General features: G+C 45.6%; 1 protein-coding gene and 1 long non-coding RNA gene across 2 annotated transcripts in view; both read right to left on the bottom strand.

Moving 5' to 3' along the window:
* Positions 1 to 25,100, bottom strand: part of LOC140402510 (pancreatic secretory granule membrane major glycoprotein GP2-like) — a 285,624-nt gene that overhangs the window by 141,888 nt on the left and 118,636 nt on the right. The gene's annotated exons all lie outside the window — the stretch shown is intronic.
* On the bottom strand, positions 1,349 to 10,730 carry LOC140402568 (uncharacterized). The gene is made up of 2 exons (XR_011938171.1): positions 10,519 to 10,730; positions 1,349 to 2,612 (listed from the first exon to the last, which is right to left on the bottom strand). It is a non-coding gene; the product is annotated as an uncharacterized lncRNA (long non-coding RNA).

Raw genomic sequence — 25,100 nt, forward strand, 5'->3', positions numbered from 1 at the left:
GAGTACTTCACCACACTGTCTTTTGGGAAAGTTAGGAAATGAGTTAATTGCCTCAATTCTCAGTCTTTGACTTGATCTTACTGTCACAGTGTTTATCTGACGAGCCCAGTCCTGTTTCTGGTCAATGGTAGTTCACTGGATGTCGATAGTGAAGGTTTGAGCAATGGTATATCGAATATATGGTTACATTATTGGAGATGGTCATCACCTGGCAACTTTCCTCAGCTCACTCAGAGTAAGCGATGCCGAGGGAGGGACAAGGTTAGAGACCCTCCACCAGACTGGACCACATGAAGCATTGGATCAGATACCAAACCAGATCACTATTCCAGAGCATACAGCATCACCGAGCCGTTCTGCTCCAAACCATCTGTACCCCCCACCCCACCATCACAGCGCCAGGGGCCTGGGATCCACTCCAACCTCGTGTGTGGAGTCTGCACGTTCTCCCCGTGTCTGCGTGGGTTTCCTCCGGGTGCTCTGGTTCCTCCCACAGCCCATAGATGTGCAGTTAGATGGGTTAGCCAGCCTAAATTCTGCTATAGTGACCAACAGGTTAAGTGGGGTTACAGGGACAGAATGGGGGATTGCGCATAGGTAAGGTCCTCGTTCAGAGGGTCAGTACAGATTCTCAGATCATTTCGGGCTGAGATGAGGAGAAATCTATTGTCAAAGTGTTATGAATCTTTGAAGATCTCCACTCCAGAGAGTGGTGGAAGCTCCAGCATTGAAGACATTTCAGGCTGGGGAGAGACAGATTGTTGGTCTCAAAATTAAGGGATGTGTGCGGGAAGTTTCTACACAGAGGGTAGTGGGTGCCTGGAACTCGCTGCCGGAGGAGGTGGTGGAAGCAGGGACGATAGTGACGTTTAAGGGGCATCTTGACAAATACATGAATAGGATGAGAATAGAGGGATACGGACCACGGAAGTGTAGAAGGTTTTAGGTCAGGTGGGCAGCATGGTCGGCACGGGCTTGGAGGGCCTTTTCTTTGTTCTTTGTTGGGAGTGGCCCGGGAAAGTGGAGGTGAAGCCCAAGGTCGGCCATGATGGTTTTGAATGGCCGAACAGTCTTGACGGGCCGAATGGTCTCCTCCTGCTCCTATCCCTTTAGTTCTTCAAAATTGCGAGCTTTCATTGTCAGAAACCCTGGGAAAATGCCAGGCTGAAGCAGAGAGAGGAAGATGTAGCAGCGGGAGGACAGAGGCACAGAAAGATCCCACTGGGAGGAACAAGCCAAATGTCAGTCTCAGCGTCAGAATGAGTTTCAATCTGGACCAGGATGGTTTTCACTCCCAATCAGATCATCTGTACATTTCTCCAACAGAAACACCTTTCACACCTTGTGGTCAAGAATTTATAGATTTATTGAGCACACACTTCATGCAATAACATTGAAACACCCGCTTAACCGATCAGCCCACATGTGATGGTGAGGGATTCGAACATCTTACACTTCTCAGCTTAATATTCAGTGAAACAAACTCCCCACAATCCCAATCCTCGGGACAGTCGACTGCTTCATTCGAGACCTTTCTGACCACAGGTTTGTGGCTGTGAAAGTCCATTAATGGGAAGCTCACAGACCTGATTGTGTAATAGAAACAAGAGACAAACCAGTGAGCTGTAAATGCTGAGGCGGTCAGGCAGTAACTGTGGAGAGAATCCCAGTTACTGTTTCAGGGTCAGGAGCCAAAGCATTGCGCTCAAACAGGAAACTGGGGTTTTCTCCACAGCCGCTGCCTGACTGGCTGAGAGTTCAGTGTCTGCAGGAGTTTTCCGGGATATTAGTCCTGATCATGGCTCCCTCACACGAGCAGGTTCCCAGCTTCACGCTGCACAGTTGTGACCAACAGGACATTTCCACCGGGTCTATTGGTTGACATGAGTGAAGGTGGGAACATATTGCTCTCTGCTCCATCAGGAATATCGCTCCTCCAGATAAGGAGCATCTGATTGGACCCACCACATATCAGAAAAGCTGATCCCCTCCCTTGTTTCATTGAGCTCCTGGGATCAGTTATCAAATATTTCACTTTGATCAACAGAATGTGTTCCTGTGAAGGAAACAAGAATCCTGGATTTTATTCTGTCCCAACAACACCATTGTCGAGGAACCCTGAGGGAAAGGATGATCTCTACCCAGAGATTGTGCTGGGATTCACTGTTGTCTGGACACCCATTCTCGCTGCTGACAAATCTCTGAATTCAGCAACTGGACACAGATCTTTATAAAATCCTCTCATTCAGCAGACGGTTAAAAAGGGTCATTTGGGGTCAGTCTCTGTCCCACAGCCCAGTGGTCAGGAGTTCCACATGGACGTTATAATTCCCTATTCCACAAAGCAAAAACTAAAAGCTCCCACATTCCCCAATATGAAGAAGAATCAATCACGATGTAACATTAACACAGCGAGCGATTAACCCTTTGCTCGCTGCTGAACATTGGAAAGCTATTACTGAGCGAAGCTGTGAACACACAGGTCACTAGGTGATCACTGGTACAATTCATCACCCTCAATCTTCTGGAGCAGCCACAGCCCAGAGCTAATCGTCTCCGACACTCAAATGAAGGTCCAGATCCGGGAATCGATTCCTGAGCGACAGCTTCAGCTACATCACAGACAGGAGAAATGGTTAATATTGCAGTGAGGGTGGGGGGAATGTGGGGTAGTGTTTGGGGACAAAAAGCCACCTTCACTGCCAATCACTGGCTGGAACGGCACAGGCTGCAAGGAACGGGGCAAATTGCTGCCAATATTTGGAATGGAAAGATCCGAGGGAGAAATGGATTCAGGGACAGACAGTGTGGGAGAGGCTGTGAGAGTAACAGAGAAAGTGGGAGACAGAATCAGGCAGAGAGAGAGAGACTGGAGTGGAAAGAAGGAAGGAGAGAGAGAGTGGGGCAGACAGGAGCAGAGAGAGAGAGAGAGAGAGAGGTGTTATATTCTTTGTTGTAGCCCCAAAGCGAGAGAATCCGAGGTGACACATGATGCAAGGGGTTTATTTACAAAATGCTGCTCAGACAGGGCACACTGGTGAACTCCACAAAAGCCCACAGAGCGCTCCGATTATGTCATTGCGTAACACGTGACATTAACACGTGGGTGGCACGGCGGCACAGTGGTTAGCACTGCCGCCTCACAGCACCAGGGACCCGGGTTCAATTCCAGCCTCGGGTGACTGTGTGGAGTTTGCACGTTCTCCCTGTGTCTGCTTGGGATTCCTCCGGGTACTGCGGTGTCCTCCCACAGTCCAAAGATGTGCAGGTTAGATGGGGTTATGGGGCTACTGACGAATGTGATATAAAATAGTTACTTTAGAGTTACTAGTTAATGTAATGTAGAAATAAGCCACTTTGATTTTTGCAGTTAGGGACAAAGGAATTTGAGACCGCATGGAAAAAGCAGGAAGAGGTGTGTCTATGAGAGTGAGACTGCATTGATAGGGGCCAGAGAAAGGGATTGGAAGTGAGCCAATCAGAATAGATCGAACAGGTCAGGAGGGACATAGGCTGACCTATGTCCGTCGAGTATGTGAAACTTGATACCATTTGAATTGATTTTGCAGAGATCTCTTTGTCTTTTAGTCAGTCGTTTTCTGGAGTGTAAGAGGCAGGATGTCCTGTTACATTTCTGTAAGATGATTCAAGCTTGCAAGCTAAATAAATAACTTCTGTTTACGTGCGAATCCGTCTCAACTTTTATTGAGGCCAGACTGACAGAGAAAGAAATTTGGAGATCAACATTTGGTGCCGAAAACCGGGATTTCTCTGGGCGATCCTGATCCAACTGCGAAATCAGAATTAGACTGATTATGAACAGGAGGACGGGAACAAAGGGCCCTCAATGTAGAAATGGAAAACGACCAGCATTGATTGTTCCCCTCTTCTTATCGTCTGATTAGTCTGGTCACTCGCGGTTGGCACAGAAAGACCGCCTCGACGAAATCACAGGTCAGTCTGGGGATTAGCACTTTAATTGATGGGATTTCATATTGTTGTTTCGGCTTGGGTTAGGGTTTTGGGCTGATGGGACTTTAAATAATAAAGGTTCAGTCTATTATCAGGGTTCAGAGGCTGATGTGACTTAAATAATAAAGGTTCAGTCTATTATCAGGGTTCAGAGGCTGATGGGACTTTAAATAATAAAGGTTCAGTCTATTATATGGGTTCAGGGGCTGATGGGACTTCAATAGATGGGGGTTCAGTCCAGTATAACTGTTTTTAAATCTGAAGATGGTTCAACTCTATGTGTGAGTGTTTTAAATATATAGTTGATTAAGCTAAAATTGTCTCCTTGGACTGTAAAGTTCCGAGGTCTAGTTGAGATTGTGAGGTTGAAGCAGAAGTCTCTCAAAGGGTTAACAGCAGCAGGCGGAGTTGAAAACAGACAGTGCTTCTCACTCAGGCCTTGAGATAACAGTCTGCAGTGTAATCGGATACCTTTCCTTTGAGTCAGTGAACACCAGCAAAGTTACGTTTTGAATTAATTAAAGGAAACCAGTGGGTTTCTCCACCTCTTTGATAAAAGTTATTATTTTCGAAAGCAATTGATTGAAATTGCCAGAATCTTAAATTTTACTTACTTGAAATAAGGTTTATCTCATTTTATCTGGAGATTAATAGAAACTTAAAGAAGATCATGGACACCATTTTAAAAAGTGTCAATCTGGAGATGATAGTTGATTTTGCTAATACTTATGATAGTTGATTTTGCTAATACTTATGTGTATGTAACAGAAAAAAAACTTGTTAAAAGAAAAAATTGTTAAGATAAAGAAATAATTAAGTTGTAAATGTTATACAAGTTTGTGTTAAGCAAATTGTAAATTTAGTTCTGAGTTGAGATCAGAGCTAAGCTTGCAAGTTGCAGTAATTCAATTTGAATTTTCAAACATTTTTAAGTTTAAAAAAAGAAGAGAGCAAATAGAGAAAAGAAGGACACAGATCTTGAATGCGTTGAATAGCACATTTCAAAGGCCCATAAATCTTTCTGTTATCTTAGACCTAAAACCTAGGAAGATTGATGAGCCATAGGAATGTCTGGGGCGTTTTAATGAAATCTACCGGGGGCAGTCAGGCGATTTGCTGTATCAAAATGGTCAGAATTCCCCTCAATACTGTGCTATGTTAATGCATTGCCTACCACCTTCTGTGGTTACTGCTGTGAAATGTAATAACATGAATTGGACGGAGAACGACCCTTCCCAGATGGCAAGGGCAGTCAGATTTTACTGGAAGGAGGGTGTAGGCCAAGAAGGAGGCTCAGTTACAAAGGTTAAGACTGAGTATGTAATGAAAAAGGATGATCTGCGATCCCAACAAGCGGCAGAAATGGTAGTTTACCAGCAGGAGCTCCAATATAGTGACTTTGGGTGGGTGGATCAGCGAAGAGGAGGATGAGACAACAGTGCTATATTTCTATCACCCCCCAGTGGTGGACGTTAGACATTGAACAGCCACTATCACTGCATCACGTTACCCTGGCCTATGACAGAACTGGACGAAACAGGGAGTTGGAGGACAAATACTGGCCATTACTTGAGACCGAATGGCCAGTCAAGGTTACAGCCACAGTCACGGGAAAAGAAGGTACAGCCGATTTTGTTACAATATCACCACATTTATGGCCACAGTCAGCTTCGGTAAGCCCTCATATTACACGTCAGGTCCATGACCAGTACCATGCCAGGGATATGGGGCGAATGGTCAGCATCTTACCGCAGCTCGTCAGAATAGGTATGAGATATACCTTTTGAACAATCCACATCTGACATTTAAATACTGTACCACTATCAATCCAGCCTGTTTTCTTAGTGGTCCCCCTGTCCATGAAGACGCACCTGGCCACGACTGGTTAGCCTTGATTCAGGAAACTACCACAATAAGGGGCGATTTGAGTGACATTTCGTCAGAACAACCTGACATGATTATGTGTGGTCAAATATCCCACCGGGGTTTAGTTAATGACCTACTGCAGGCCCTCCTTATGCCCGCGCAGATTTCCGTTATTAAATGCGCTGCCCACACGAATGGTACAACCCCAGTTGACGTTGGTAATGAACGAGCAGATTGTGCAGCGCGCACAGCCGCACAAATTCAGCAAGTGATGGTGCCTAAAATGTTAAGTCAGACTAAACGATCTACTATGAATGTGTCTGCTTCTGACAAGCCAATGCCAACCATCCAAGACGTCATAAGGTTACAGGAGGACGCTCCTGAGAGTGATAAACAAATGTGGAAACGGTTAGGTTGTACATATGATTCTGTTTCCTCTTTATGGACCACGCCTGCACATCAGACTTGTATGTCTGATGTACTGGCTTTATGGGTCATCGAATGTGTACACTTTGCAACTCATTGTGGGGCTCGGGGGACTAGTGATTTGTTGCTGGACACTTGGTGGCACCCTAAAATGCAGGGGTTGGCCCAAAGTATCAGTAATCGGTGTTTGATTTGTCAGCAATATAACACCGGAAAAGGTATCCCTTGTGGGAAGGGGCAAACCCCGTTGCCCAGTGGTCCCTTTGAGACGCTCCAAATGGATTACATTGAGTTGGAAAGGTGTCAATGTTATAAATATGTTTTGGTCATTGTGGATGTGTTCAGCAGATGGGTTGAGGCGTATCCGACTATCTATAGTAAAGCTGTTACTGTGGTTAAAGTCTTGATGAGGGAAATCATTCCCCGGTACGGTATACCAGCTCAGTTAAGTTCTGATAATGGGCCTTATTTTATTGGACAAATTAACAAGGAGTTTTGCTCCCAGTTGGGCATACGCCAGCAGTTACACTGTGCTTACAGACCACAGGCAGCCGGGGTGGTTGAAAGACACAATCAGACCCTCAAAATTAAATTGGCTAACTTAAGAGCAGACACGGGACTGACATGGCTTAAGTTGCTCCCCGTTGCCCTCTTCCAGCAGCGGGTTACACCTGCGGGACCAGCCCGGCTCTCTCCCGCCGAGATTCTTTATGGCAGGCCTCTTAGAATTCCTTGGAGCCTGCAGGTTCCCAGACGGGTTCAGTTTCATCAGATGACTGAAGAAATGACCACCTATGTTCTAGCCCTTACGCAAGTGCTCAAGGAACTCCATGGCCCAGTCCGTGCGGCTCACCAGCCATTGCCCAGTACCTAGCTCACTTTCAGTCCAGCCCGGTAGTTATGTAATGGTCAAAAATTGGACTAGGAAGGGGTCGGAGCCGCGATGGGACGGGCCCTTCCAAGTTCTCCTTACCACCCCCACAGCAGTTAAAGTGGAGGGGCGAAGTGCTTGGGTCCACCTACATCACTGTAAATTGAGTCCATCTCCACTACTGTAAAAGGTCGGATACTAACCTGCCTCCCTTCTCCAGTGCTATTTTACAGGTGTGGAGCATGATGGAGTGGCTACGCACCGTCTGTCTGATATTTGGCCTCACTTCGCTTGGCGTGTTATTGGCGATGGACATGGAAAAGGGGAATATTATGTATCTGTGTAGCCCCAACCAATCTACAAGGATACATCACCTATGCACAGGTGATGTTCTTCACTGCCCCCATATACGAGGACATGGTATCGACTCATGGAAGGTCATCAAAGTTAAGGAGAATGCGGGAGTCATGAAGCAGCTGCACCGGCCCCGGCGATGGGAAGGGAACATTATATGGACATTGCCTTGTTTTTGGAATACATGTAAATTTGATTTTGGATGTGTTAAGAGTGGTACAATAAAGGTAACATCAGGCTGTCAGAAGAGTGTAGGAAGAGACCATGAGAAAGAGAAAGGGACTAGAGAGAGGACGGGGCGTGTGAGAAGGGAAGTACAGCTAGAACGTAGGTTACCGGGAGATGCACTTAAGTTCATTAAAGGCCAAACTGAGGAAAACCCGGGTAGTATGAATCTCTTCTACCAGATTTACCACCGTCTGTATGGCCAGGGACGGGTTGTCTGCTACCCAAACCCCGCAGCGGTGTCTAGGTTATTTTCTGTTTCACCGCTTTGGGGCACTCCCCAAACGGTGGTTCATTGTCAGCGTTCCGAGCCATTGCCCGAGCAAGTCACTCTTCCTTACGATCCGGATTCAGCACCACCGGCTATTTGCCTTCCCCTTCCTCGGGGTAATCCCCACTCACAGTACGATAGGCTGCGACGGTGGAGGGCGTACATACCTAGCCACTTCACTCCCAATAGGGATTCCCGGTCGTACGAGAATTGCTTCAGCAGTGAAGGATATGGCTGTTTGCTGGTAGAGGTGGACACAAATATAACATGTCTGTTTCCCACCTGTACGGACAGGAGGTGCCATATCACCCAGGCGTCTGGCCAATGCGTTTGTTATAGCACCACTTGCGTTCCATTGAACGCTGGCCTCCAGCTCCTTTGTGGCTGGGCGAATGTCTCTCATATCACTGTTGGGAATAGGGCTTTCCGCATTGCTGGGCGGCCCGAATGGGCATTTCAAAATTGGATAAACTGGGCTACTGGGAGGTCCTTACGCAACCGATATGCTGATTGTGATGCTAGTCTCCACACGGAACAAGGATACTACTTTTTATTTAATGGTACGGCGACCAACGTTTTGTCACCCCATTTCCCCGCCGAATTGTTATTGGGACTCTAGTCCCTACCACAGTCCCCTGCCCTTCGGCGTGGAACCTGCATAATCAGTTAGCACGCCGGGCAGTCTCTGCTGAATTTTGCGAGAACTGGAAAAAACCTCAGGTTCTTGCACCCAACCGGGGCCACTCAGCCGGGTGGGGCATTCTGAGCGTATTGACACTGGGAGGTGTGGGGGGTTGCTTGGCTGTTAGTGATCGGAATTATTTTATTTGCGGCCTTACCATCTTGGGAAATGAAACCTTGGGAGCCCTCGGGGCAATAACCAAGGAGTTGTCTCAGCTACGGTTGTTTGCAATGCAGAACCGGTATGCTCTTGACTATCTTCTGGCCCGTGAGGGTGGGGTATGCGCCATAGTGCACGGCAAGTGTATCATGGGAGTTCAAGACTTGACCGCTAACATTACTAAATTTATGGATCGCATACGGGATCACTTGGACGGGATGCAGGATCCTGACTCTTGGGGTAACTGGGGATCTGGAGGATGGAAGGACTGGTTGATAAATATGGCCATGTATCTAGTGGTAGCTATCGGCTGCATCTTTGTGGGCCTGGCCATCCTTAAATGTGTGATGGGTAGAATGCTGGGTGCACTGGATCAGATCACCGCCCCAATCACCGAGAAAAAAAATTTAACTGTTAAAATCCATGAGGGTGAAGCAGATGAAGGGGGGCTAAGACAGGAATTGGAAATGCAGCGACGGATCTTTTTAGATGAGGAACCGTAGCTATAGATTGGATAGTTCGGTTATCATGGAATGATAAAAGGAGGGAATGACGAATGTGATATAAAATAGTTACTTTAGAGTTACTAGTTAATGTAATGTAGAAATAAGCCACTTTGATTTTTGCAGTTAGGGACAAAGGAATTTGAGACCGCATGGAAAAAGCAGAAAGAGGTGTGTCTATGAGAGTGAGACTGCATTGATAGGGGCCAGAGAAAGGGATTGGAAGTGAGCCAATCAGAATAGATCGAACAGGTCAGGAGGGACATAGGCTGACCTATGTCCGTCGAGTATGTGAAACTTGATACCATTTGAATTGATTTTGCAGAGATCTCTTTGTCTTTTAGTCAGTCGTTTTCTGGAGTGTAAGAGGCAGGATGTCCTGTTACATTTCTGTAAGATGATTCAAGCTTGCAAGCTAAATAAATGACTTCTGTTTACGTGCGAATCCGTCTCAACTTTTATTGAGGCCAGACTGACAGAGAAAGAAATTTGGAGATCAACACTACGGGGAGAGGGCAGGGGAGTGGGCCGGGATAGGGAGCTCATCCCGAGGCTCGGTGCAGACATGATGGGCTGAATGGCCTCCCTCGGCACTGTCGCGATTCGAGGGATTCGGTTGTTATATTACACCAGCCAATGCTGTTACTCTGATACATAACAGAAAGTAAAAGATGGGCAGATGGAGACAAAGCAAGAGATTGAGAGAGAGAGAGATAGAGAGAAGGTGAGAGAGGGAGTGTGTGAGAGAGAGAGACAGAGGACAGACAGAGAGTGAGGCAGCAGCAGAGATAGACAGAGAGGACAGAGAGAGTGAGGGAAAGATGCAGAGACAGAGAATGACAGAGAGAGAGAGAGAGGGGGTGACCCCGGGGTCAGCAGTGCAATGTGGGACTGCTTCACACCTCATTCTGCCCCTTGTTGTGTGAGGAGATCAGCCCAATGGGACTGACTGTGACAAAGCCCCTGCTTTAGTTACACTGCCGAGGCTCCAACACCAACACAGCAACAGGGGGAGGCCACTCAGCCCATCAAACCTGTTCCAGGGGATAGGAGGGCTGCCTGGGTAATATGAGGGTGAGCAGAGGGGGAGTGGAGCTGCTGTATGTGACGTGGAGACTCCTGATCTCTGAATTCAGACAGTGAGAGGCAGGTGTTGGTGTCAATATTTAATCGCAAAACAGTTTCTCACCTCCAGAATGATTTTCTGAATCGATGCAAGATCAAAGTCTCCCATTAATTTGATCACCAGTTTAAACTCTTTGCCGTTAACTCCTAAAGACAACAATCACAGCATGAGAATGTTAAACACACTAATCACAGCTCAGAATGTGTGTGCACAGCAAGAAGTCTGACATCATCAGGTTAAAGTCCAACAGGTCTGTTTGGAGCATGTGTGTGTGAGAGAGACAGCAAGATAGAGAGAATGTGTGAGTGTGTGAGAGAGAGACAGCAAGATAGAGAGAATGTGTGTGTGTGTGAGAGTGACAGCAAGATAGAGAGAATGTGTGAGAGAGAGACAGCAAGATAGAGAGAATATGTGTGTGTGTGAGAGAGAGACAGCAAGATAGAGAGAATGTGTGTGTGTGTGAGAGAGAGACAGCAAGATAGAGAGAATGTGTGTGCGTGTGAGAGACAGACAGCAAGATAGAGAGAATGTGTGTGTGTGTGAGAGAGAGACAGCAAGATAGAGAGAATGTGTGTGGGAGAGATAGAGAGACAGCAAGATAGAGAGAATGTGTGTGTGTGTGAGAGAGAGACAGCAAGATAGAGAGAATGTGTGTGTGTGTGAGAGAGAGACAGCAAGATAGAGAGAATGTGTGTGCGTGTGAGAGACAGACAGCAAGATAGAGAGAATGTGTGTGTGTGTGAGAGAGAGACAGCAAGATAGAGAGAATGTGTGAGAGAGAGAGAGAGACAGCAAGATAGAGAGAATGTGTGTGTGAGAGAGACAGCAAGATAAAGAGAATGTGTGAGAGAGAGAGAGAGACAGCAAGATAGAGAGAATGTGTGTGTGAGAGGGAGACAGCAAGATAGAGAGAATGTATGTGAGAGAGAGACAGCGAGATAGAGAGAATGTGTGTGTGAGAGACAGCAAGATAGAGAGAATGTGTGTGTGAGAGAGAGACAGCAAGATAGAGAGAATGTGTGTGTGAGAGACAGCAAGATAGAGAGAATGTGTGTGAGAGAGAGAGACAGCAAGATAGAGAGAATGTGTGTGTGTGTGAGAGAGACAGCAAGATAGAGAGAATGTGTGAGAGAGAGAGAGACAGCAAGATAGAGAGAATGTGTGAGAGAGAGAGAGAGACAGCAAGATAGAGAGAATGTGTGTGTGTGAGAGAGAAAGCATGATAGAGAGAATGTGTGTGTGTGAGAGAGACAGCAAGATAGAGAGAATGTGTGTGTGTGAGAGAGACAGCAAGAAAGTGAATGTGTGTGAGAGAGGGAGAGACAGCAAGATAGTGAGAATGTGTGTGAGAGAGAGACAGCAAGATAGAGAGAATGAGTGTGTGTGTGTGAGAGACAGCAAGATAGAGAGAATGTGTGTGTGAGAGACAGCAAGATAGAGAGAATGTGTGTGAGAGAGAGAGACAGCAAGATAGAGAGAATGTGTGTGTGTGTGAGAGAGACAGCAAGATGGAGAGAATGTGTGTGAGAGAGAGAGAGACAGCAAGATAGAGAGAATGTGTGTGTGAGAGAGAGAGACAGCAAGATAGAGAGAATGTGTGTGTGTGTGAGAGAGACAGCAAGATAGAGAGAATGTGTGTGTGAGAGAGATAACAAGATAGAAAGAATGTGTGTGAGAGAGACAGCAAGATAGTGAGAATGTGTGTGTGAGAGAGAGACAGCAAGATAGAGAGAATGTGTGTGTGTGATAGAGAGACAGCAAGATAGAGCGAATGTGTGTGAGAGAGAGAGACAACAAGATAGAGAGAATGTGAGTGAGCGAGAGAGACAGCAAGATAGAGAGAATGTGTGTGTGTGATAGAGAGACAGTAAGATAGAGAGAATGTGTGTGTGTCAGAGAGAGACAGCAAGATAGAGAGAATGTGTGTGTGTGATAGAGAGACAGCAAGATAGAGACAATGTGTGTGAGAGAGAGAGACAGCAAGATAGAGAGAATGTGAGTGAGCGAGAGAGACAGCAAGATAGAGAGAATGTGTGTGTGTCAGAGAGAGACAGCAAGATAGAGAGAATGTGTGTGTGTGATAGAGAGACAGCAAGATAGAGAGAATGTGTGTGTGTGAGACAGACAGCAAGATAGAGAGAATGTGTGTGAGAGAGAGACAGCAAGATAGAGAGAATGTGTGTGAGAGAGAGACAGCAAGATAGAGAGAATGTGTGTGTGAGAGAGAGAGCAAGATAGAGAGAATGTGTGTGAGAGAGAGAGACAGTAAGATAGAGAGAATGTGTGTGTGAGAGAGAGACAGCAAGATAGAGAGAATGTGTGTGAGAGAGGCCGCAAGATAGAGAGAATGTGTCTGAGAGAGAGAGACAGCAAGATAGAGAGAATGTGTGTGTGTGAGAGACAGCAAGATAGAGAGAGTGTGTGTGTGAGAGAGAGACAGCAAGATAGAGAGAATGTGTGTGTGTGTGAGAGAGAGACAGCAAGATAGAGAGAATGTGTGTGTGAGAGAGACAGCAAGATAGAGAGAATGTGTGTGTGTGTGAGAGAGACAGCAAGAGAGAGAGAATGTGCGTGTGAGAGAGACAGCAAGATAGAGAGAATGTGTGTGTGTGTGAGAGAGAGACAGCAAGATAGAGAGAATGTGTGTGTGAGAGAGACAGCAAGATAGAGAGAATGTGTGTGTGTGTGAGAGAGACAGCAAGATAGAGAGAATGTGTGTGAGAGGCACAGCAAGATAGAGAGAATGCGTGTGTCTGTGAGAGAGACAGCAAGATAGAGAGAATGTGTGTGTGAGAGAGAGAGACAGCAATATAGAGAGAATGTGTGCGTGTGTGAGAGAGACAGCACGATAGAGAGAATGTGTGTGAGAGAGAGAGACAGCAAGATAGAGACAATGTGTGTGTGAGAGAGACAGTAAGATAGAGAGAATGCGTGTGTGTGTGAGAGAGAGACAGCAATATAGAGAGAATGTGTGTGAGAGAGAGAGACAGCAAGATAGAGAGAATGTGTGTGAGAGAGAGAGACAGCAAGATAGAGACAATGTGTGTGTGAGAGAGACAGCAAGATAGAGAGAATGCGTGTGTGAGAGAGAGACAGCAATATAGAGAGAATGTGTGTGAGAGAGAGAGACAGCAAGATAGAGAGAATGTGTGTGTGTGTGAGAGAGAGACAGCAAGATAGAGAGAATGCGTGTGTGAGAGACAGCAAGATAGAGAGAATGTGTGTGAGAGAGAAACAGCAAGATAGAGAGAATGTGTGCGTGTGTGAGAGAGAGAGCAAGATAGAGAGAATGTGTGTGTGTGTGAGAGAGAGACAGCAAGATAGAGAGAATGTGTGCGTGAGAGACAGCAAGATAGAGAGAATGTGTGTGAGAGAGAGAGACAGCAAGATAGAGACAATGTGTGTGTGAGAGAGACAGCAAGATAGAGAGAATGTGTGTGAGAGCGAGAGACAGCAAGATAGAGAGAATGTGTGTGTGTGTGAGACAGCAAGACAGAGAGAATGTGTGTGTGTGTGAGAGAGACAGCAAGATAGAGAGAATGTGTGTGAGAGAGAGCAAGATAGAGTGAATGTGTGTGAGAGCGAGAGACAGCAAGATAGGGAGAATGTGTGAGAGAGAGACAGCAAGATAGAGAGAATGTGTGTGTGTGAGAGAGAGACAGCAAGATAGAGAGAATGTGTGTGAGAGAGAAACAGCAAGATAGAGAGAATGTGTGCGTGTGAGAGAGACAGCAAGATAGAGAGAATGTGTGTGTGTGTGAGAGAGAGAGCAAGATAGAGAGAATGTGTGTGAGAGAGACAGCAAGATAGAGAGAATGTGTGTGTGTGTGAGACAGCAAGATAGAGAGAATGTGTGTGTGTGTGAGAGAGACAGCAAGATAGAGATAATGTGTGTGAGAGAGAGCAAGATAGAGTGAATGTGTGTGAGAGCGAGAGACAGCAAGATAGAGAGAATGTGTGAGAGAGAGACAGCAAGATAAAGAGAATGTGTGTGTGTGAGAGAGAGACAGCAAGATAGAGAGAATGTGTGAGAGAGAGACAGCAAGATAGAGAGAATGTGTGTGAGAGAGAGAGAGACAGCAAGATAGAGAGAATGAGTGTGTGTGTGTGAGAGACAGCAAGATAGAGAGAATGTGTGAGAGAGACAGCAAGATAGTGAGAATGTGTGTGAGAGAGAGAGAGACAGCAAGATAGAGAGAATGAGTGTGTGTGTGAGAGAGACAGCAAGATAGAGAGAATGTGTGTGTGAGAGACAGCAAGATAGAGAGAATGTGTGTGAGAGAGAGAGACAGCAAGATAGAGAGAATGTGTGTGTGTGTGAGAGAGACAGCAAGATGGAGAGAATGTGTGTGAGAGAGAGAGAGAGACAGCAAGATAGAGAGAATGTGTGTGTGAGAGAGAGAGACAGCAAGATAGAGAGAGTGTGTGTGTGAGAGAGAGACAGCAAGATAGAGAGAATGTGTGTGTGTGTGAGAGAGAGACAGCAAGATAGAGAGAATGTGTGTGTGAGAGAGACAGCAAGATAGAGAGAATGTGTGTGTGTGTGAGAGAGACAGCAAGAGAGAGAGAATGTGCGTGTGAGAGAGACAGCAAGATAGAGAGAATGTGTGTGTGCGTGAGAGAGAGACAGCAAGATAGAGAGAATGTGTGTGTGAGAGAGACAGCAAGATAGAGAGAATGTGTGTGTGTGTGAGAGAGACAGCAAGATAGAGAGAATGTGTGTGAGAGGCACAGCAAGATAGAGAGAATGCGTGTGTCTGTGAGAGAGACAGCAAGATAGAAAGAATGTGTGTGAGAGAGAGACAGCAAGATAGAGAGAATGTGTGCGTGTGTGAGAGAGACAGCACGATAGAGAGAATGTGTGTGAGAGAGAGAGACAGCAAGATAGAGACAATGTGTGTGTGAGAGAGACAGCAAGATAGAGAGAATGCGTGTGTGTGTGAGAGAGAGACAGCAATATAGAGAGAATGTGTGTGAGAGAGAGAGACAACAAGATAGAGAGAATGTGTGTGAGAGAGAGAGACAGCAAGATAGAGACAATGTGTGTGTGAGAGAGACAGCAAGATAGAGAGAATGCGTGTGTGAGAGAGAGACAGCAATATAGAGAGAATGTGTGTGAGAGAGAGAGACAGCAAGATAGAGAGAATGTGTGTGTGTGTGAGAGAGAGACAGCAAGATAGAGAGAATGCGTGTGTGAGAGACAGCAAGATAGAGAGAATGTGTGTGAGAGAGAAACAGCAAGATAGAGAGAATGTGTGCGTGTGTGAGAGAGAGAGCAAGATAGAGAGAATGTGTGTGTGTGTGAGAGAGAGACAGCAAGATAGAGAGAATGTGTGCGTGAGAGACAGCAAGATAGAGAGAATGTGTGTGAGAGAGAGAGACAGCAAGATAGAGACAATGTGTGTGTGAGAGAGACAGCAAGATAGAGAGAATGTGTGTGAGAGCGAGAGACAGCAAGATAGAGAGAATGTGTGTGTGTGTGAGACAGCAAGACAGAGAGAATGTGTGTGTGTGTGAGAGAGACAGCAAGATAGAGAGAATGTGTGTGAGAGAGAGCAAGATAGAGTGAATGTGTGTGAGAGCGAGAGACAGCAAGATAGAGAGAATGTGTGAGAGAGAGACAGCAAGATAGAGAGAATGTGTGTGAGAGAGAAACAGCAAGATAGAGAGAATGTGTGCGTGTGAGAGAGACAGCAAGATAGAGAGAATGTGTGTGTGTGTGAGAGAGAGAGCAAGATTGAGAGAATGTGTGTGAGAGAGACAGCAAGATAGAGAGAATGTGTGTGAGAGAGAGACAGCAAGATAGAGATAATGTGTGTGAGAGAGAGCAAGATAGAGTGAATGTGTGTGAGAGCGAGAGACAGCAAGATAGAGAGAATGTGTGTGTGTGTGAGAGAGACAGCAAGATAGAGATAATGTGTGTGAGAGAGAGCAAGATAGAGTGAATGTGTGTGAGAGCGAGAGACAGCAAGATAGAGAGAATGTGTGAGAGAGAGACAGCAAGATAAAGAGAATGTGTGTGTGTGAGAGAGAGACAGCAAGATAGAGAGAATGTGTGAGAGAGAGACAGCAAGATAGAGAGAATGTGTGTGAGAGAGAGAGAGACAGCAAGATAGAGAGAATGAGTGTGTGTGTGTGAGAGACAGCAAGATAGAGAGAATGTGTGAGAGAGACAGCAAGATAGTGAGAATGTGTGTGAGAGAGAGAGAGACAGCAAGATAGAGAGAATGAGTGTGTGTGTGTGAGAGACAGCAAGATAGAGAGAATGTGTGTGTGTGAGACAGCAAGATAGAGAGAATGTGTGTGAGAGAGAGACAGCAAGATAGAGAGAATGTGTGTGTGTGTGAGAGAGACAGCAAGATGGAGAGAATGTGTGTGAGAGAGAGAGAGAGACAGCAAGATAGAGAGAATGTGTGTGTGAGAGAGAGAGACAGCAAGATAGAGAGAATGTGTGTGTGTGTGAGAGAGACAGCAAGATAGAGAGAATGTGTGTGAGAGAGACAAAAAGATAGAGAGAATGTGTGTGAGAGAGACAGCAAGATAGAGAGAATGTGTGTGTGAGAGAGAGACAGCAAGATAGAGACAATGTGTGTGAGAGAGAGAGACAGCAAGATAGAGAGAATGTGAGTGAGCGAGAGAGACAGCAAGATAGAGAGAATGTGTGTGTGTCAGAGAGAGACAGCAAGATAGAGAGAATGTGTGTGAGAGAGACAAAAAGATAGAGAGAATGTGTGTGAGAGGCACAGCAAGATAGAGAGAATGCGTGTGTCTGTGAGAGAGACAGCAAGATAGAGAGAATGTGTGTGTGAGAGAGAGAGACAGCAATATAGAGAGAATGTGTGCGTGTGTGAGAGAGACAGCACGATAGAGAGAATGTGTGTGAGAGAGAGAGACAGCAAGATAGAGACAATGTGTGTGTGAGAGAGACAGTAAGATAGAGAGAATGCGTGTGTGTGTGAGAGAGAGACAGCAATATAGAGAGAATGTGTGTGAGAGAGAGAGACAGCAAGATAGAGAGAATGTGTGTGAGAGAGAGAGACAGCAAGATAGAGACAATGTGTGTGTGAGAGAGACAGCAAGATAGAGAGAATGCGTGTGTGAGAGAGAGACAGCAATATAGAGAGAATGTGTGTGAGAGAGAGAGACAGCAAGATAGAGAGAATGTGTGTGTGTGTGAGAGAGAGACAGCAAGATAGAGAGAATGCGTGTGTGAGAGACAGCAAGATAGAGAGAATGTGTGTGAGAGAGAAACAGCAAGATAGAGAGAATGTGTGCGTGTGTGAGAGAGAGAGCAAGATAGAGAGAATGTGTGTGTGTGTGAGAGAGAGACAGCAAGATAGAGAGAATGTGTGCGTGAGAGACAGCAAGATAGAGAGAATGTGTGTGAGAGAGAGAGACAGCAAGATAGAGACAATGTGTGTGTGAGAGAGACAGCAAGATAGAGAGAATGTGTGTGAGAGCGAGAGACAGCAAGATAGAGAGAATGTGTGTGTGTGTGAGACAGCAAGACAGAGAGAATGTGTGTGTGTGTGAGAGAGACAGCAAGATAGAGAGAATGTGTGTGAGAGAGAGCAAGATAGAGTGAATGTGTGTGAGAGCGAGAGACAGCAAGATAGGGAGAATGTGTGAGAGAGAGACAGCAAGATAGAGAGAATGTGTGTGTGTGAGAGAGAGACAGCAAGATAGAGAGAATGTGTGTGAGAGAGAAACAGCAAGATAGAGAGAATGTGTGCGTGTGAGAGAGACAGCAAGATAGAGAGAATGTGTGTGTGTGTGAGAGAGAGAGCAAGATAGAGAGAATGTGTGTGAGAGAGACAGCAAGATAGAGAGAATGTGTGTGTGTGTGAGACAGCAAGATAGAGGGAATGTGTGTGAGAGAGAGACAGCAAGATAGAGGGAATGTGTGTGAGAGAGAGACAGCAAGATAGAGAGAATGTGTGTGTGTGTGAGAGAGACAGCAAGATAGAGATAATGTGTGTGAGAGAGAGCAAGATAGAGTGAATGTGTGTGAGAGCGAGAGACAGCAAGATAGAGAGAATGTGTGAGAGAGAGACAGCAAGATAAAGAGAATGTGTGTGTGTGAGAGAGAGACAGCAAGATAGAGAGAATGTGTGAGAGAGAGACAGCAAGATAGAGAGAATGTGTGTGAGAGAGAGAGAGACAGCAAGATAGAGAGAATGAGTGTGTGTGTGTGAGAGACAGCAAGATAGAGAGAATGTGTGAGAGAGACAGCAAGATAGTGAGAATGTGTGTGAGAGAGAGAGAGACAGCAAGATAGAGAGAATGAGTGTGTGTGTGAGAGAGACAGCAAGATAGAGAGAATGTGTGTGTGAGAGACAGCAAGATAGAGAGAATGTGTGTGAGAGAGAGAGACAGCAAGATAGAGAGAATGTGTGTGTGTGTGAGAGAGACAGCAAGATGGAGAGAATGTGTGTGAGAGAGAGAGAGAGACAGCAAGATAGAGAGAATGTGTGTGTGAGAGAGAGAGACAGCAAGATAGAGAGAGTGTGTGTGTGAGAGAGAGACAGCAAGATAGAGAGAATGTGTGTGTGTGTGAGAGAGAGACAGCAAGATAGAGAGAATGTGTGTGTGAGAGAGACAGCAAGATAGAGAGAATGTGTGTGTGTGTGAGAGAGACAGCAAGAGAGAGAGAATGTGCGTGTGAGAGAGACAGCAAGATAGAGAGAATGTGTGTGTGCGTGAGAGAGAGACAGCAAGATAGAGAGAATGTGTGTGTGAGAGAGACAGCAAGATAGAGAGAATGTGTGTGTGTGTGAGAGAGACAGCAAGATAGAGAGAATGTGTGTGAGAGGCACAGCAAGATAGAGAGAATGCGTGTGTCTGTGAGAGAGACAGCAAGATAGAAAGAATGTGTGTGAGAGAGAGACAGCAAGATAGAGAGAATGTGTGTGTGAGAGAGAGAGACAGCAATATAGAGCGAATGTGTGCGTGTGTGAGAGAGACAGCACGATAGAGAGAATGTGTGTGAGAGAGAGAGACAGCAAGATAGAGACAATGTGTGTGTGAGAGAGACAGCAAGATAGAGAGAATGCGTGTGTGTGTGAGAGAGAGACAGCAATATAGAGAGAATGTGTGTGAGAGAGAGAGACAACAAGATAGAGAGAATGTGTGTGAGAGAGAGAGACAGCAAGATAGAGACAATGTGTGTGTGAGAGAGACAGCAAGATAGAGAGAATGCGTGTGTGAGAGAGAGACAGCAATATAGAGAGAATGTGTGTGAGAGAGAGAGACAGCAAGATAGAGAGAATGTGTGTGTGTGTGAGAGAGAGACAGCAAGATAGAGAGAATGCGTGTGTGAGAGACAGCAAGATAGAGAGAATGTGTGTGAGAGAGAAACAGCAAGATAGAGAGAATGTGTGCGTGTGTGAGAGAGAGAGCAAGATAGAGAGAATGTGTGTGTGTGTGAGAGAGAGACAGCAAGATAGAGAGAATGTGTGCGTGAGAGACAGCAAGATAGAGAGAATGTGTGTGAGAGAGAGAGACAGCAAGATAGAGACAATGTGTGTGTGAGAGAGACAGCAAGATAGAGAGAATGTGTGTGAGAGCGAGAGACAGCAAGATAGAGAGAATGTGTGTGTGTGTGAGACAGCAAGACAGAGAGAATGTGTGTGTGTGTGAGAGAGACAGCAAGATAGAGAGAATGTGTGTGAGAGAGAGCAAGATAGAGTGAATGTGTGTGAGAGCGAGAGACAGCAAGATAGAGAGAATGTGTGAGAGAGAGACAGCAAGATAGAGAGAATGTGTGTGAGAGAGAAACAGCAAGATAGAGAGAATGTGTGCGTGTGAGAGAGACAGCAAGATAGAGAGAATGTGTGTGTGTGTGAGAGAGAGAGCAAGATTGAGAGAATGTGTGTGAGAGAGACAGCAAGATAGAGAGAATGTGTGTGTGTGTGAGACAGCAAGATAGAGAGAATGTGTGTGTGTGTGAGAGAGACAGCAAGATAGAGATAATGTGTGTGAGAGAGAGCAAGATAGAGTGAATGTGTGTGAGAGCGAGAGACAGCAAGATAGAGAGAATGTGTGAGAGAGAGACAGCAAGATAAAGAGAATGTGTGTGTGTGAGAGAGAGACAGCAAGATAGAGAGAATGTGTGTGTGAGAGACAGCAAGATAGAGAGAATGTGTGAGAGAGACAGCAAGATAGTGAGAATGTGTGTGAGAGAGAGAGAGACAGCAAGATAGAGAGAATGAGTGTGTGTGTGTGAGAGACAGCAAGATAGAGAGAATGTGTGTGTGTGAGACAGCAAGATAGAGAGAATGTGTGTGAGAGAGAGACAGCAAGATAGAGAGAATGTGTGTGTGTGTGAGAGAGACAGCAAGATGGAGAGAATGTGTGTGAGAGAGAGAGAGAGACAGCAAGATAGAGAGAATGTGTGTGTGAGAGAGAGAGACAGCAAGATAGAGAGAATGTGTGTGTGTGTGAGAGAGACAGCAAGATAGAGAGAATGTGTGTGAGAGAGACAAAAAGATAGAGAGAATGTGTGTGAGAGAGACAGCAAGATAGAGAGAATGTGTGTGTGAGAGAGAGACAGCAAGATAGAGACAATGTGTGTGAGAGAGAGAGACAGCAAGATAGAGAGAATGTGAGTGAGCGAGAGAGACAGCAAGATAGAGAGAATGTGTGTGTGTCAGAGAGAGACAGCAAGATAGAGAGAATGTGTGTGTGTGAGAGAGAGACAGCAAGATAGAGAGAATTTGTGTGTGTGAGACAGACAGCAAGATAGAGAGAATGTGTGTGAGAGAGGGACAGCAAGATAGAGAGAATGTGTGTGTGAGAGAGAGAGCAAGATAGAGAGAATGTGTGTGAGAGAGAGAGACAGTAAGATAGAGAGAATGTGTGTGTGAGAGAGAGACAGCAAGATAGAGAGAATGTGTGTGTGAGAGAGAGAGCAAGATAGAGAGAATGTGTGTGAGAGAGAGAGACAGTAAGATAGAGAGAATGTGTGTGTGAGAGAGAGACAGCAAGATAGAGAGAATGTGTGTGTGAGAGAGAGAGCAAGATAGAGAGAATGTGTGTGAGAGAGAGAGACAGTAAGATAGAGCGAATGTGTGTGTGAGAGAGAGACAGCAAGATAGAGAGAATGTGTGTGTGAGAGAGAGACAGCAAGATAGAGAGAATGTGTGTGTGTGAGAGAGAGACAGCAAGATAGAGAGAATGTGTCTGAGAGAGAGAGACAGCAAGATAGAGAGAATGTGTGTGTGTGAGAGAGAGACAGCAAGATAGAGAGAATGTGTCTGAGAGAGAGAGACAGCAAGACAGAGAGAATGCGTGTGAGTGTGAGAGAGACAGCAAGATAGAGAGAATGTGTGTGTGTGAGAGAGAGACAGCAAGATAGAGAGAGTGTGTGTGTGAGAGAGAGACAGCAAGATAGAGAGAATGTGTGTGTGTGTGAGAGAGTGACAGCAAGATAGAGAGAATGTGTGAGAGAGAGACAGCAAGATAGAGAGAATATGTGTGTGAGAGAGACAGCAAGATAGAGAGAATGTGTGTGGGAGAGATAGAGAGACAGCAAGATAGAGAGAATGTGTGTGTGTGTGAGAGAGAGACAGCAAGATAGAGAGAATGTGTGTGTGTGTGAGAGAGAGACAGCAAGATAGAGAGAATGTGTGTGCGTGTGAGAGACAGACAGCAAGATAGAGAGAATGTGTGTGTGTGTGAGAGAGAGACAGCAAGATAGAGAGAATGTGTGAGAGAGAGAGAGAGACAGCAAGATAGAGAGAATGTGTGTATGAGAGAGAGACAGCAAGATAGAGAGAATGTGTGTGTGAGAGAGACAGCAAGATAGAGAGAATGTGTGAGAGAGAGAGAGAGACAGCAAGATAGAGAGAATGTGTGTGTGAGAGGGAGACAGCAAGATAGAGAGAATGTATGTGAGAGAGAGACAGCGAGATAGAGAGAATGTGTGTGTGAGAGACAGCAAGATAGAGAGAATGTGTGTGTGAGAGAGAGACAGCAAGATAGAGAGAATGTGTGTGTGAGAGACAGCAAGATAGAGAGAATGTGTGTGAGAGAGAGAGACAGCAGGATAGAGAGAATGTGTGTGTGTGTGAGAGAGACAGCAAGATAGAGAGAATGTGTGAGAGAGAGAGAGACAGCAAGATAGAGAGAATGTGTGAGAGAGAGAGAGAGACAGCAAGATAGAGAGAATGTGTGTGTGTGAGAGAGAAAGCATGATAGAGAGAATGTGTGTGTGTGAGAGAGACAGCAAGATAGAGAGAATGTGTGTGTGTGAGAGAGACAGCAAGGAAGTGAATGTGTGTGAGAGAGAGAGAGACAGCAAGATAGTGAGAATGTGTGTGAGAGAGAGACAGCAAGATAGAGAGAATGAGTGTGTGTGTGTGAGAGACAGCAAGATAGAGAGAATGTGTGTGTGAGAGACAGCAAGATAGAGAGAATGTGTGTGAGAGAGAGAGACAGCAAGATAGAGAGAATGTGTGTGTGTGTGAGAGAGACAGCAAGATGGAGAGAATGTGTGTGAGAGAGAGAGAGACAGCAAGATAGAGAGAATGTGTGTGTGAGAGAGAGAGACAGCAAGATAGAGAGAATGTGTGTGTGTGTGAGAGAGACAGCAAGATAGAGAGAATGTGTGTGTGAGAGAGATAACAAGATAGAAAGAATGTGTGTGAGAGAGACAGCAAGATAGTGAGAATGTGTGTGTGAGAGAGAGACAGCAAGATAGAGAGAATGTGTGTGTGTGATAGAGAGACAGCAAGATAGAGCGAATGTGTGTGAGAGAGAGAGACAGCAAGATAGAGAGAATGTGAGTGAGCGAGAGAGACAGCAAGATAGAGAGAATGTGTGTGTGTGATAGAGAGACAGTAAGATAGAGAGAATGTGTGTGTGTCAGAGAGAGACAGCAAGATAGAGAGAATGTGTGTGTGTGATAGAGAGACAGCAAGATAGAGACAATGTGTGTGAGAGAGAGAGACAGCAAGATAGAGAGAATGTGAGTGAGCGAGAGAGACAGCAAGATAGAGAGAATGTGTGTGTGTCAGAGAGAGACAGCAAGATAGAGAGAATGTGTGTGTGTGATAGAGAGACAGCAAGATAGAGAGAATGTGTGTGTGTGAGACAGACAGCAAGATAGAGAGAATGTGTGTGAGAGAGAGACAGCAAGATAGAGAGAATGTGTGTGAGAGAGAGACAGCAAGATAGAGAGAATGTGTGTGTGAGAGAGAGAGCAAGATAGAGAGAATGTGTGTGAGAGAGAGAGACAGTAAGATAGAGAGAATGTGTGTGTGAGAGAGAGACAGCAAGATAGAGAGAATGTGTGTGAGAGAGGCCGCAAGATAGAGAGAATGTGTCTGAGAGAGAGAGACAGCAAGATAGAGAGAATGTGTGTGTGTGAGAGACAGCAAGATAGAGAGAGTGTGTGTGTGAGAGAGAGACAGCAAGATAGAGAGAATGTGTGTGTGTGTGAGAGAGAGACAGCAAGATAGAGAGAATGTGTGTGTGAGAGAGACAGCAAGATAGAGAGAATGTGTGTGTGTGTGAGAGAGACAGCAAGAGAGAGAGAATGTGCGTGTGAGAGAGACAGCAAGATAGAGAGAATGTGTGTGTGTGTGAGAGAGAGACAGCAAGATAGATAGAATGTGTGTGTGAGAGAGACAGCAAGATAGAGAGAATGTGTGTGTGTGTGAGAGAGACAGCAAGATAGAGAGAATGTGTGTGAGAGGCACAGCAAGATAGAGAGAATGCGTGTGTCTGTGAGAGAGACAGCAAGATAGAGAGAATGTGTGTGTGAGAGAGAGAGACAGCAATATAGAGAGAATGTGTGCGTGTGTGAGAGAGACAGCACGATAGAGAGAATGTGTGTGAGAGAGAGAGACAGCAAGATAGAGACAATGTGTGTGTGAGAGAGACAGCAAGATAGAGAGAATGCGTGTGTGTGTGAGAGAGAGACAGCAATATAGAGAGAATGTGTGTGAGAGAGAGAGACAGCAAGATAGAGAGAATGTGTGTGAGAGAGAGAGACAGCAAGATAGAGACAATGTGTGTGTGAGAGAGACAGCAAGATAGAGAGAATGCGTGTGTGAGAGAGAGACAGCAATATAGAGAGAATGTGTGTGAGAGAGAGAGACAGCAAGATAGAGAGAATGTGTGTGTGTGTGAGAGAGAGACAGCAAGATAGAGAGAATGCGTGTGTGAGAGACAGCAAGATAGAGAGAATGTGTGTGAGAGAGAAACAGCAAGATAGAGAGAATGTGTGCGTGTGTGAGAGAGAGAGCAAGATAGAGAGAATGTGTGTGTGTGTGAGAGAGAGACAGCAAGATAGAGAGAATGTGTGCGTGAGAGACAGCAAGATAGAGAGAATGTGTGTGAGAGAGAGAGACAGCAAGATAGAGACAATGTGTGTGTGAGAGAGACAGCAAGATAGAGAGAATGTGTGTGAGAGCGAGAGACAGCAAGATAGAGAGAATGTGTGTGTGTGTGAGACAGCAAGACAGAGAGAATGTGTGTGTGTGTGAGAGAGACAGCAAGATAGAGAGAATGTGTGTGAGAGAGAGCAAGATAGAGTGAATGTGTGTGAGAGCGAGAGACAGCAAGATAGGGAGAATGTGTGAGAGAGAGACAGCAAGATAGAGAGAATGTGTGTGTGTGAGAGAGAGACAGCAAGATAGAGA

The sequence above is a fragment of the Scyliorhinus torazame genome, chromosome 25 (genome assembly GCF_047496885.1).
Source record: "Scyliorhinus torazame isolate Kashiwa2021f chromosome 25, sScyTor2.1, whole genome shotgun sequence".
NCBI lineage: Eukaryota > Metazoa > Chordata > Chondrichthyes > Carcharhiniformes > Scyliorhinidae > Scyliorhinus > Scyliorhinus torazame.